At 37.4% G+C, this 15170-nt stretch overlaps 1 non-coding gene across 1 annotated transcript; it reads right to left on the bottom strand.

Moving 5' to 3' along the window:
- Window positions 1–12908: 12908 nt before the first annotated feature.
- Window positions 12909–13034, bottom strand: LOC126082329 (U6atac minor spliceosomal RNA). Its single transcript, XR_007518561.1, has one exon. It is a non-coding gene; the product is annotated as a U6atac minor spliceosomal RNA (small nuclear RNA).
- Between the last annotated feature and the right edge of the window lie 2136 nt (window positions 13035–15170).

Here is a 15170-nt window from a genome sequence, read left to right on the forward strand (position 1 = left end):
CCATCCTTTGAGTTTTATTTTGTTTGTGTCTCTAAGTCTAAGGTGTGTCTCTTTTAGGCAGCATATAGACGGACCCTGTTTTTTAATCCATTCTGCCACTCTCTGTCCCTTTATTGGTGCATTTAGTCCATTAACATTCAGCATAATTATGGATAGGTATGAGTTCAGTGCTGTCATTTTGATGTCTTTTTTTGTGCATTGTTGACAGTTTCTTGTTCCCACTTAATTTTTTGTGCTGAGTAGTTTATATATTATCTTTTCCTCTTATTCATTGTTGTTGATTTTGTTTCTGCTGAGTCTCTATTTTTTTTCTTGTATTTTATTTTGATGTGTAGGATAGTCTCCTTTGTGGTTACCTTTAATTTTTACCCCTCTTTTTCTAAGTTTAAACCTAACTTTTATTTCTTTATATCACCTTGTCTTCCTCTACATATGAAAGATCTATGGATACGTTTCTTAGTCCCTCTTAATTATTTTAATGTTGTCTTCTTTTACGTAATGACATTGCTGTTTCCCTGCTCTGAGCGTTTTTTTTATCTTGATTTTTTTTTTTTTTTTTTGGTTTCCCTGTCTGGGTTAACACCTGATTACTCTGTCCAGTGTTCTAGTATTGGGTTGGTACCTGGTATTATTGATTTTCTAACCAAATAACTCCCTTTAGTATTTCTTGTAGTTTTAGTTTGGTTTTTATGAATTCCCTAAACTTCTGTTTATCTGGAAATATCCTAATTTCACCTTTGTATTTGAGAGACAATTTTGCTGGATATATGATTCCTGGTTGGCAATTTTTTTTCCTTCAATGGTTTATATAAATCATCTCACTGCCTTCTTGCCTGTATGGTTTCTGCCAAGTAGTCCAAGCTTATTCTTATTGATTGTCCTTTTTTAGGTGACTTTTTGTTTATCCCTAGCTGCTCTTAAAATTCTCTCTTTATCCTTGGTTTTGGCAAGTTTGAGTATAATATGTCTTGATGACTTTCTTTTAAAATCTACTTTATGTGGAGCTCTATGAGCATCTTGGATTGATATCTTCTCATCTTTCATGATATCAGGGAAGTTTTCTGCCAGCAAAAATCTTCAACAATTCTCTCTAAATTTTCTGTTATCCTGCCCTGTTCTGGTACTCCAATCACACATAGGTTATTTCTCTTGATAGAGTCCCACATGATTCTTAAGCTTTCTTCAGTTTTTAAAATTCTTTTACCTGATTTTTCTTCAAATATATTGGTGCCAAGTGCTGTATCTTCAAGTCCACAAATTCTGCCTTCCACTTGCTCGATTTTGCTTCTCTGACTTTCTATTGAGTTGCCTAATTCTGTAATTTTATTGTTAATCTTCTGAATTTCTGATTGCTGTCTCTTTATGGATTCTTGCAGCTTATTAAATTTTTTATTATGCTCTTGAATAACCTTTTTAAATTCTTCATCTGTTTTATCTGTGTGTTCCTTGGCTTGTCCTGCATATTGCCTGATCTCCTTCCTGATGTCTTGAAGAGTTCTGTATATTAATCTTTTGAAATCTCTACCCGGGAATTCCAGGAAGGCACCTTCACCCAGAAGATCCTTTGATTCTCTGTTTTAAGAGCTTGTTGAAGTGATCATGTTCTGTTTCTTTATGTGGGTTGATATTGACTGTTGTCTCTGAGCCTTCTATAAGTTATTGTATTAGTTTATTTTATGTTTGCTGTGTCGTACATTCTTGCTTTGTTTTGTTTTGATATGCCCAAATGGGTTGCTTGAATGAGCTAGCTTGATTATTTTCACCTTTGGAGCTCTGACGCCCTGTCTCCAGACGGCTAGAGCTGTTATCAGGTATATCAGTCTAGGATTCCATTCACTTTTCTTGTATGAATTCAGCTCAGCTGTCCAGGTAGCTGTTCATCAAGTGTGTGGTACAGGTTCTGTCTACAGTCTTCGCAGGGCAGGGGTATTTGGCATAGGTACCCGTATTTGGTTGCAGCAGGAGGTCATGCTCTGAACAAGGCAGGGCCTGGGAAACATCCCCCTAGTGTCTCTGAGGAAAACGCGTCCTTGTTCCCTAGAGCGTACAGGTGGGTAGGTTCTGCAGACGGACCATGAGCACACAGTGCTTTGGGTTGTAAGGACTGGGAGGTACCAGTTATCTTTGGAACCCCTTTTGTGGGTGGCTGGGTGACCTGAGTGGAGCCACCGGTGTTTATGCCCCTGATGTGGGTACATGAGGACCTTGTTTAATAGGCAAAGCAGTGTCAAATATCAAACTCCCACATCTCCACCACACAGCTTAAATGGTTGCGATCTGCCAGCAAGGGCCTAGTCTCCTGAAATAGGCCCACACAGGTCCATGCAGGGGGGGAAAGGTATTCAAAGTCCATGGACTGTTCATGTCTGGACATGAGCCACTTCTGTCCTGAGCGCCCAAGGTTAGTGGAGCTGGTAAACTATTTTTTCTCCCTGTTGTGAATTTATTCCTTCTCCATGTCCAGGAGCATGGCTCAGGGCATTCAAATGGGCCTATCTCAGGCCCATGGAAATCAACGCCCACTGAACCCAGCTTGGGGGTGGAGGGTGCAGAAATATATACGCAAGTACTTAGCTTTTGCCAAGAGCATCGTTCTTCTCTGGTTCCAGAGGTGTGAGTAGGCTCTGTGGCTGGCTGCTCCTCCCTGAGGAAACTGCAGCTCAATGCTACTACCAGCCCACTCCCAGGAATGGTGCCTGAAGGTCCCAGCGATTCAGGTCCAGTAACTCTTCTCCGCTTCTAAACCAACTCTCCCTCCATATGCCACTCAGTCTGTTTTCTAACTTTTCCTTTGATATTCAGGGCTCCTAGTCTGTCATAAATATAACTGTTTCACTTGATTTTTCAGGTGTTTGTTGTAAGAGGGATTACCAGAAGCATCTGTCTATTCTGCTATCTTGGCCCCGCCTCTCTGTCCTTGACTTTGAAACTCAGAAATTTATTGGAAAGCCTTTAGGGGATGAGTACTTATTTATCCCCCATCTCCTTGTATTTTCTCTGTCAACAAGCACTTCATCAGCCTCTACTTCAACCTGTACCAGAATGGAGACACACTATCCTCTGGCACCCTTTATGTTGTCAGATAATTCTTTTAGAAAGGTAGCCCTAAAATTATAGCTTCTCTTCATTAATTCTAAACCCACAGAGAGTAAGTAATTGCAAAGGCTGAACTAATGATCTTTGACTTACCAGAAGGATGGATCCATTGGCAATAGCAGCAGGCTATGGACCTTTCTACTCATCTGGAACCAAATTTATGTTTCATAGCCTAGAGCGGTGCTGTCCAATAGAGATAGAATCCAAGCCTCGTGGGTAATTTAAATTTTTTCTGGTCCCCAGTGCCATCAAGTAGCCACATTAAACAATAAAACTTATTTATTTTTGTGCTTTAAATTGTATTTAAATAAAATAAGTATGGGCTCAAGCATAACAACGATCGTTGGGATGGCAGGACCAGGCAGTGTTTCCTTCTGTTGTACATAGAGTTGCTAACAACAGTGTGCTAACTATTTGAATATAATTAATGCATCAAATATGTTATTAATATAAATAACATTTAATTCAGTTTTTAAATTTGAATTTAAACCAATTACAATGGAAAAAAACTGACAATTCAGTTCCTTAGTGGCAATAGTCACATTTCAAGTGTAATTGCCACTTGTTGGCTACCATATTGGTCAGCACAGACCTAGAGGATCGAGTCATGTTGAAGTGTTCACATGAAGCAAATATATTTACCTTTCCCTGAACTCTTACCAAAGAAAAACACTGAAGGAAGAATTTAAAACCAAATACAAATCATAACCTTAATTATGCCCTTCTTATCGAGAAAATATCTCTCAGGATACAGATCCTTTAGCATGACTTAGCTTGCCCATAGAAATGAGAACTATAGCAGCTTTTGATTTACACAGTATGAGGGAGTAAGCCCCTCTATGTATGGGCTGGAGAGTCAATATCTTCAATAGAAAAGGCTTGCTCTTGAAAATTACTCTTACCCTACTATAAACTATTATATTCTCTTTCTGGTACTCTGGGTTCAAATGAAAGGACATTCATCTAAAAGTGATAATAAAAGCATCAACATGTTAATAAACTTAGAGTAATTCTTTACTCTCCTTTTTCTTCTGCTCATATTCAATCTGTTGCTTTATTTTGCATTTGTTTGATTACTAAAGAATTTGAATATTTTTGCAAATGTGTGTTTACTCTTCATAGTTATATTAAATGATTTTTCACGTATTTGACACATTTTCCTTTTGGAGTGTTTTTCTTTAGTTATTCCTCATTGGTTTGTAGTAGCTGTTTTTGTTCATAATGGAAATTGCTTAATTGTATTTTCTGCATTTATAAATAGTACAGTGTCATTATTAAAAAGATGAATAATAAGTACGTATAAAAAAGAAAGTAAATATAATATAAAATCCTACCACCTTGAGAAAAAAAGACCATTAGTATTTTGGTGTTCATCCTTTTTTATATCTCTTTCTGAACATAAATGTAATTCTAATAAACAGGATCATATACCTGCTATCATTTTGCTTTGTCTTATTTTGTTTCCAAAGGTCACCTTTATTTAAAGCAGCTTCTTTTTTCATACTTTTTTTTTTCCTTTCCTTACTCTCCTCCTCATCATCTCCTTCAAGACTTACACCACCCCAACCCCAGATTCTAAAGTAAACAACCATTTGAATATTCTTCCATAACCCTCTCCATGCTAAAATAATTAAGTCTCAGTCTGTCTATACAATTACACACAGATGTTAATAGTAATGGCTTATTTTGTCAAATCTGCAAAAGGAAGTATATTCAGAGTCCTCTGTCTCCTCTATTTTCCCTCCATCCCACTATAGGCAACTATTTTTTTTTTTACTATGAACACATTACTACACTATTCTATGGAAACCCTGGTGGCGTAGTGGTTAAGTGCTATGGCTGCTAATCAAGAGGATGGCAATTCGAACCCACCAGGCGCTCCTTGGAAAATCTATTGGGTAGTTCTACTCTGTCCTATAGGGTCACTATGAGTCAGAATCAATTCGACGACAGTGGGTTTTTTGGGTTTTACACTATTCTATATCACCTTCCCTCATTTCTTAGATGAATGGTAATATACTATACATAGTTTTGTCCAACTTGCATTTTTTTTGCCTGAAAAAAATCCTGGTTAACACTATATATTTGTAATACATACAGATCTACCTCATTTCTTTTAAAAGGAGCATAATACTCCATAGTGTAATATTCCTGCCAAAAATGCGTATGCTGAATCTAACAAGGAAATGTCAAATACATTCAAATTGAGGGAATTCTACAAAATAACTGGCCTGTATGTATTCAAAGAACATCTAGATCAAGAAAGTGAAAGTAAGACTGAGAAACTGTGTGCGTGCCTTTTTAAACTTACTTTTATTTTTGGTATAAGAAACTTCCTTTGCATTTGGGTACCTATATTTCCTTTTTTATTTTTATAAATCCAATGTATATTCTTCATTTTTAATCCTCGAATAAGGAAAGGTCCATATATGCCTTTAACTAGTCCATAAACAAGTTATGTAAATGCTCCTTAGAGTCCACCGAAACCCTCTGAGATGCTCTAAAAATTTTCCCCTATTTTCTAAGGCTGCTGGGAGTATATCAGGGCATGATCTAGATGCCAGAACTATGTGTAATCTTATAAGGGAAACATTTTACTCTTGTGCTTTCTTTGGGTTTCCTAAAGAGGTTATAGTAAATGTTGTTGTTATTTGCCATGGAGTTGATGCCGACTCATGGTGGCCCCACGGTACGGAGTAGAACTGCATTCTATTGAATTTTCAAGGCCTTTGTGACCTCTCAGAAGCAGATTGCCAGGCCTTACTTCTAAACCACCTTTGGGTGAGTTTGAACTGCCAACCTTTCAGCTAGTAGTACAGTGCTTAAACGTTGTGCACCGGTTGGCCCAGTCCCCGTTCTACGTAGATGATGTTCTTGTGCCCAGCTGGTCTTCCTATCCAGGAGTCAGACAGAAATGACCCAAATTTCCATCGTTCGGCCTGGTAAACGCCCTGAGAAAGCCTTCTTGCTTCCCAATATACGTATTTTAGAATGTGTTTATCTGCAGAAACAGTAGAAGGACTTCTAAATAGCATAATGTGCTCCACTGTTATCTCCTTATCTCCAGATTTCATCCAGACAAATTATGGATTATAATAAAGTTTTGTCAGGATAACACTTAGTTTTTATTTTATTTTTTTTCCCCTAAAGATGTTCTTGTGAGCTGATCCTAACTTTCTTCCCATCTGTTCTCACCTACACTGTATTTTCAAAACAGCCTGAAAATAGTGCACAGAGGGACCACCCAGAAAACAAGAATTACTCTTGTTCTTCTTCTTCTTTTTTCTTTGCATTTATACCAAGAATTGGGTATAGAGTTGATGTGCAAACTAAGCTGTCAAATAGGGAATACTACGAAAACTCATAGATTAGTAATACCAGGAAACCATTACCACCCCTAGAGTAGGAAAGAAAACTAAAAGACAGAAGAAGGGTGTTGCCAGAGCCAGAAGCCCAGGATGGCCAGTGGGAGCTAGAACCACAGTAACGGTGCTGGTGAAAAATGAGGCAGCAGATGAGGGGATGTCAGAGCAGGAGCTGAGGTCATGGAGGACCCTCAACCACTAGAAAGGATGCCATATGGGGAGACTTGCCCTGGCTTCTGTTTTTTCCCACTCTCCAATTTTTCATATAATTCATACAGAAGCTAATATGCAGAGGAGTATAAGAAATTAGCTCTCTGCGTTAGAACGTGGAGGAGGGAGGGAAGGAAATGGATATGAACGCAAACCACCAGTGAACCTACACAGATGCCAACTTTCCAAGTTTCCAGGAATGAAGCTAATTTCTTCCTATTCTTCCTGCTTTTGGCCACTGTAATAGGGATCTGAGATAAAATGATACCAGTGTTCAGGATGACATCTTATTCAGATTTCCCAGGTAAAGGTTATTTTGGAAAAAATAGTCCAAAATATTCCATGAATCAAACATTTTAACTGATCTGATGAGTTAAAGTATGCTAGAGACAATTTTGAGACAAGTGAGTGATCTTTTTTTTTTCCAGAAAAAAATGTGGAAACTAGTTTGTGTTCATCAACACAACATCACCACAGGCACACTTTTCCTTGGCCAAAAGAAATTACACTTACCTTAGCTCTTGTTGTTTACTTTGTAGGGTGAGATGCCTGTGAAAACCTGGCTTCTCATTAGAAAATGGTCCAATATATTCTAAAAAGGTGTTTTCTAATGTTCTGTAAATTACTACTGAATGTTGAATTTTATGCAGAAACTGAAATGTCTTTCAGAAGTATTTCACTTGAAACAATTTGGAGAAAATTATTGTAAGTTAAATTGCTCTATAGCCAATAAAAGAAAGATTGGAACAATCTTGGGAATTGTCCACATGTATTTTTTTCCCTCAAGTAATGAGCCTTCTAAAATGAGCTGGCAATCAAGAATCGTGTTATTCCTACTCTCTGCATAACTGTTTCTGGTTTTCAGTAGGTAATGAGTTTGAGAATGCTATCTTTGACTAGGACCAGGAATGTGAGCTGTAACATTGAGTAAAGGGTAATTATGCTTGCTCTTAAATTTTTCAATTTCTCTGTCATGAACACGTACTGTGCACTAGGCATGTGTGGTGCTAAGCATGGGATTTACGAAGATTAGTGAGACAGGCTGTATCCTGCCTAATTGCCCACAATCTAGAGGACAGAATAGACTATTAATAGATAATAATTCACGAGGTATAATTAGTAAAGTTTAATGAGAAATGTGTAAATGATATTCAAGATTTATTTTGAGCACATTCATGATATAATGCTAAGTAAAAAAAAAAAAAAAGAAAAAGAAGTTCATAGTACATTCCTAATTTGTTTAGATAGATAGATGAAAAAAAAAAAATTAGTTGCCATTAAGTTGATTCTGACGCATGGAGACCTCATTTGTGCTCCATAGGGTTTTCAGTGGCTGATTTTTCAGAAGTAGATTGCCAGCCTTTCTTCCAAAGGGCCTCTGGGTGGATTCAAACCTCCAAACCTTTGGTTAGTAGTCCAGCACATTAATTGCTGGCACCACCCAGGAACTCCAGATAGATAAATAGATATTATAGATAGGCATGTATGTAGATAGGTGAGTAGGTAGATAGACAGACAGAAATTCTGTAAAGAAAATCATCCATTGTTGAAAGTAGTTATTCGTGGGTTATGTGATTATGAGTAATGTGTTATGTATTTCTGTAAACATTTCTATATTTTCCAAATCTTTCTTTTTTTTTCTTTTACAGTGAGCAGAATTAATTTATAATTAAAAAAAAGTAAAAGCTGTTTAAAGATGCATTTATCTTTTACTAAACATGGGATCTCTTTTTTCTAAAGGCAAGTGTTGGCAAATTATGACCAGTGGGCCAAATCCATCCTGCAGCCTGTTTTTTATAAATAAAGTTTTATTGGAACACTGTTATGCTCATTCATTTACATATTGCCCCATGGCTATTTTGCTCTATAAAAGCAGAGATGAGTAGTTAAGATAGACTGTATGGCCCATAAAACCTGAAATATTTACTCTCTGGCCCTAGATTGAAAAATTTTGCTGACCCTTGCTCTAAAGAATAGACCAATGAATATGTTTTTCACCAAGACTCTTTATTTGTGGGAAAGAGCCAGGGAAAAGTCATCAAGATACATTACAAATTATTTAGAGTTCAAAAGTTGTCTCAAAGTCATTTATCTGGGCTAGAACTAATCTTTATTGAACATACACTTTATGCCACACACTTTATTTAGATTATTGGATTTAATCCTCAAGACAATATTATTAACAGAATCTATTTTTATTCTATTTTTTGAGATAATGAAACTGAGGCACAGAGAGGTCATACCCATAGTAGGAGGCAGAGCCAAAACTTACGTCCAAGCATTCTATTGCGGGTCCACAGTCCAGCCTTCATAATGTGAGGGAAACTCAAATGCTACATAGCCTCTGAATGGAATGGAAGTTGAACATGAAATCAGTCTTTACAAGATGATGATCTAAGAAGCCGTCACTGAATTCCTATTTCTAATTGGAAAGAAAATGCGGATCTAATTACATCTATAGATCAAGACTTCCCTCTATAGGTTGGCTGCATTCTCCCAGGGGATGGACTTGGTAAAGTGCTCTGAGTTGATGGTATATATACCAAAAGGTCAGCAGTTCAAATCCACCAGCAGCTCTTTGAAAATTCTATGGGGCAGTTTGACTCAATGGCAATGGGTTTGGATTTTTTTGGCATATTATATATATATATATGTGTGTGTGTGTTTGTGTGTGTGTATATATACATATATATATATATATCTCCAAAAACCAAACCTGTTGCCATCAAGTTGATTCCAACTTATAGTGACCCTATAAGTAGAACTGCCCCATAGGGTTTCCAAGTTGCTGCTAGTGGGTTCGAACTGTCAACGTTTTGGTTAGCAGCCTGAGTTCTCAACCACTGTGCCACAGGCCTATATATATATATATATATATATATATATATATATTCTCTAGGGTGTGAGATTTTTGATTTGAGGGAGTTAATAAATTCCACATGCTTGTGAATTGAAAACATTAGATGAGATCCCTCACTGAGAATTCATGTTCTGTTAATGGTAATAAACAAAAGAAATTGATGGGATGTTTATGTGAATATTGCATGTCTTTTCACAGAATTTTCATTACTTTTATGACAATCAGAAGTAACAATGATGTGACTTTAAAATTGTTTGCTATGTCTGTGCTCAACTTTGAAACTAAAAACACTAGATGAAAATAGTATGAATCCATCATGTGTTACTGTTTTATGAACTCTCAGCTCTCTACAGCACCGTTGGAATAGGAAAAGAGTTTTAAGGTTTTTTATATAATCTATATTTTTCTAATTTTATAATCCAGCAATGGTAATTGTAAAGCAAGTAACCAAGATGCTCGTATTTGAGCATATAAATTGCTTTTTATGAAGTGTTGATAGGGTATCCTGTCAGAGTGTTTTGATGGATGTTTTTCATATTGTCTTCCAGTTATACCGTGTCATAGATACAAATTCCACCTTTACATCCTGGTGATCTCTTAAATGTGCCCAGATGATTCTTTTGTGGATAAGAAGTAGAGTTTGGCATTACAGTCGTAAAGGATCATTTGTTCCAGGGTTTAAAAATGTCTTTGAAGCATTGCTAATATCACGTTTGTAACATATCCAGGGACAGATTACCCAACAAACAAGGTGTACAGAGGCTTACTTACTAATTTTGCCTATTTTTCTCCACATTGAAGTTTAAAAAATTAAGCAGTGCTTTAAATGTTAAGTACTATTTCCTTTATCACATCCTTGCAACATTTCAACTTTTGGCTCTCTACTTAGGACTTGATATTTATCTCTTTTAGGTTGACCTGTTTAATTTGACTATAACTATAGTAGTTTGTTTACTAAATTTCTCATTTATAATATCCTAAAACTAAAGACATTTTCATAGTCATAGGGTCGCTGTCAGTCAGAATCAACTTGACAGCACATGAGAACAGGCAACATATCATCTGCATTCACATCAAATCTCTCATGGATTTGGGGTAGTAGACTGTAATTTCTTAGAAGGTACAGAATACTCAAATCTGTATACAAATAATTGGGAAAAATTTTAAATGGTATGGAACAGGAGTAGATTTTTGTGCTATCTCCCAAGAAAAGACCATAACAACGTCATTATTTCAAATACTATCTCTATGGAACCTAGGCCATTATGGAAGATGAATACCATTTATAACACTAAGGAATATAAAATGTCAGGAACAGATCTGTGGTGATGTGAGAAGGAAAAAGTAAAAGCTTGTATAATTTTTCAGTGATTTTTACCTACTTCAATAGGCTCACTTCAAGAACCTTAAAATATCTCGGTAACATACGATTTTTAATTTAAGAAATGATAATTCTGTCTCTCTGACCCATCACAGTCTCAGAGAATCCCAGTCATGTTTTCATTTCATTGTGGGAGCATTTTATTCTCTGGTTGACAGGGATCAATAGACAGTTTTTTATAAGGGATAGGGATTCCGTTTCGACAAAATTAAGCTGCATACATGTTGCACACTTTCTTTCTATATTATTGCCACAGCAAATTATCAGTTATTTAAATATGTAATTTAAGTTTTTATCCATAACCTATCACAGGACACTGCTCTTTACTTAAAGGAATAAAATTCAGCCTGTCCCTTTATGACTTTTACATTCTATTAGGTGGAGTTGTTGTTGTTGTTAGGTGCCGTTGGGTCGGTTCTGTTTCAATAGAAGGAAACACTGTCCAGTCCTGTGCCATCCTCACAATCATTGTTATGCTTGAGCCCATTGTTGCAGCCACTATGTCAGCCTAACTCGTTGAAGGTCTTCCTCTTTTTTTGCGGACCCTTTACCAAGCATGATGTCCTTCTCCAGGGACTGGTCCCTCTTGATAACATGTCCAAAGTATGTGAAATGAAGTCTTGCCATCCTAGCTTCTAAGGAGCATTCTGGCTGTACTTCTTCCAAAACAGATTTGTTCTTTCTTTTGGCAGTCCACAGTATATTCAATATTCTTTGCCAACACCGTAATTCCAAGGCATCAATTCTTCAGTCTTCCTTACTTATTGCCTAGCTTTCACATGCATCCGAGGCGATTGAAAATACCAGGGGAGTAAGACAAGTATAAAATACATGTCTTACCCAGAAAAATATTTTGTGAATATTGACAAGCTGATCTGAAATTTATACGAAAAGACAAAAGACTCAGAATAGCCAACATGATACTAAAGAAGAACAAAGTCACAGAACTGATATTACGTGACTTCAAGAATTAGTATAAAGCTACAGTGATCGAGACAGTGTGGTATCAGTGAGAGGATAGACAGATTAATGGAACAGAATAGAGTTCAGTAATAAATCCACACAAATATAGTCAACTGATTTTTGATGAAGGAACAAAGAGGACTCAATGGAGAAGAGACAGACTCCTCAACAAATGGTGCTGAAACAACTGGACATCCACATGCAGAAAAATGAGTTTTGACACAGAAGTTTCACCTTTCCTGAATATTAACTCAAAACAGGTCATAGGTCTAAATGTAAAATTATAAAACTTCTAGAAGATAACATAGGAGAAAATCTCGGAGACCTTGGGTTTAGCAATAAGTTTTTAGACAAAACACCAAAAATGCAATCCATGAAATAAAAAATCAATGCATTGGACTTCATTAAAATTAAGAACTTATGTTCTGTGACAGACACTATTAAGAGAATGAAAAGAAAAATCACAGACTGAGAGAAAATAGTTGCGAAACACATATCTGATTAAGGACTTGTATCCAAAATATACAATGAACACTTAAAATTCAGCAATAAGAAAACAAACAACCCATTTACAAGATGAGTAAAAGATCTGAGCAGACACCTCACTAAAGAAGATATGCAGAGGGCAAATAAGCATATGAAAAGAAAGATATTCAACATTATATGACATTAGTGAATTGCAAATTAAAACAAAAATGATATACCACCACACATCTATTGACCAAAAAAGAAAAATCAAACCCACTGCTATCATGTTGATCCCAACTCATAACAACCCTATAGGACAGAGTAGAACTGCCTCATATGGTTTCCAAGGCTGTAAATCTTTCCGGAAGAGGACTGCCACATCTTTCTCTCAAGGAGTCAGCTGCTGGTGGATTCAAACTTCTGGCTTTTGGTTAGCTGCTGAGTGCTTTAACCACTGCATCACCAGAGAACTGCCCCTTAGTGTTTCCAAGGAGTGCCTGGTGGATTCGAACTGCTGACCTTTTGGTTAGCAGCCAAACTCTTAACCACTACACCACCAGGTTTCCAAAAACTGTGTCTAGATGCCACAAAGTAAGTGGCAATGCCTTAACTGTATGTGTGTTGTAAAGCCCGAAGGCCTCTCCCATCCTTGTCAAGGGGAGTGCTGACCTTCTCTCCCTTCATACAACACCTATTAGAATGGCTAAAATCCAAAACACAGACAACACCAAGTGCTGACGAGGACATGGAGGAACAGGAGCTCTCATTCATTGCTGGTGGGAATGCGAAATGGTACAGCCACCTTGGAAGACAGTTTCACAGGTTTTTTTTATGAAACTAAACATAGGCTTACCATAAAAAACTAAACATAGGCTTACCATACTATCCAGCGATTGGATTCCTAGATATTCAATCAAATCAGTTGAAAATGATATGTCAACAGCAAAACCTGCACACAAATGTTTATAGCCACTTTATTCATAACTGCCCAAACCTAGAAATGACAAGTATGTCCTTCAATAGGTAAATGGATAAATAAACTGTGGTTCATTCATACAAAGAAGTCAAACCAAAAAGAAAAGCCAAACCCAGTGCTGTCGAGTCAATTTCGACTCATAGTGAAGTACATCCATACAAATAAGCTATTAAATCATGGAATGGCATGAAGGAACCATAAATGCATACTGTGAAGCAAAAACCAGTCTGAAAATGTTCCATACTGTATGATTCCAGCTACATGACATTCTGGAAAAGGAAAAACTAGAGAGAGAATAAAAACATCTGTGATTGTCAGGTATTCAGGGGGACAATGGAGAGAGGGATGAATAGATGGAAAAGAAGTTTTTAGGGTGGTGAAACCATTCTGTATGATATTGTAGTGGTAAATACATGATACTATGCATTTACCAAAATCCATAAAACTGTACAACACAAACTGTGAATCCGAATGTAAACTATCCCCCACGTGTCTGTCAGTTTGTCGTACTGTGGGGGCTTGTGCATTGCTGTGATGCTGGGAGCTATGCCACCAGTATTCAAATACCAGCAGGGTCACCCATGGCAGACAGGTTTCAGCTGAGCTTTCAGACTAAGACAGGCTAGGAAGAAGGATCTGGTAGCCTACTTCTGAAAAGAATTAGCCAGTGAAAACCTTATGAATAGCAGCAGAACATTGTCTGATACAGTGCCTGAAGATGAGCCCCTCAGGTTGGAAGGCACTCAAAAGACAACTGGGGAAGAGCTACCTCCTGAAAGTAGAGTTGGCCTTAATGACATGGATGGAGCCAAGCTTTCGGGACCTTCTTTTGCTGATGTGGGACGACTCAAAATGAGAAGAAACAGCTGCAAACATCCATTAATAATTGGAACTTGGAACGTACATGATACCAGGAGGGACCATTCCCTGGAGAAGGACATCATGCTTGGTAAAGTAGAGGTCAGTGGAAAAGAGGAAGACCCTCAATGAGATGGACTGACATAGTGGCTGCAACAATGGGTTCAAAAGAAAAAGCATAACAATAATTGTGAGGATGGCACAGGACTGGGCAGTGTTTCATTTTGTTGTGCATATTGTCTTTATGAGTTGGAACCAACTTGACAGCACCTAACAACAGCACAATGTAAACTGTAAAATTTAGTTAATAATTTATCAATTTTGGTTCATCAATTGTAACTAATGTACCACAGGAATGCAAGATGTTAATAATGGGAAAACCGTGTGCAGTAGGGGGAGAGAAGAGGTATATGGGGACTCTGTACTCTCTGTACAATTTTTCTGTAAACCTAAAACTACTCTAAACAACAAAAGCTGTTAATTAAAAAATACGTGTAACAAAATGCTATGTAAATGCCACCAGCAAAATTCTACAAGGGTTCAGGCACTTTGTGGGAGGAGAGTTCATGAGTAAAGGGGCTCTGATAGATGGATAGCACTGAAAGATATCCCAGCTGGAGAACACGGAAGAGCAGAAGCTTGGCAGCAGGAAACGTGAAGGGCAGCATTTGGCTAGGAACAAGGGTTCTGGATCCATCTTACTCTCCCTCCTTCCGAAGTAATGGCCTGTGGAATACACAGACAAGGATTTATAGCCAAATGAGAAGTGATGCACACTTTATTAATCTGTGTACTCATCCTAACCACCCAGAAAATTCAGGCCTCCAGTAAACTGTGTTGGAAAAGATGAGACCAGAATGGCTATTGTTATTCCTCCCATCTTTGTCCCCAGTTGAGTTCTCAACCCATCTGGAGGTAGAAAAGATGGAGCAGGGGGCAAATGCAGATAACTATTTTTCTTCAATTAGGTCGTCCTGGTCAGCAGAGTCAGGT

Source organism: Elephas maximus, chromosome 8 (assembly GCF_024166365.1).
Source record: "Elephas maximus indicus isolate mEleMax1 chromosome 8, mEleMax1 primary haplotype, whole genome shotgun sequence".
Taxonomy (NCBI): domain Eukaryota; kingdom Metazoa; phylum Chordata; class Mammalia; order Proboscidea; family Elephantidae; genus Elephas; species Elephas maximus.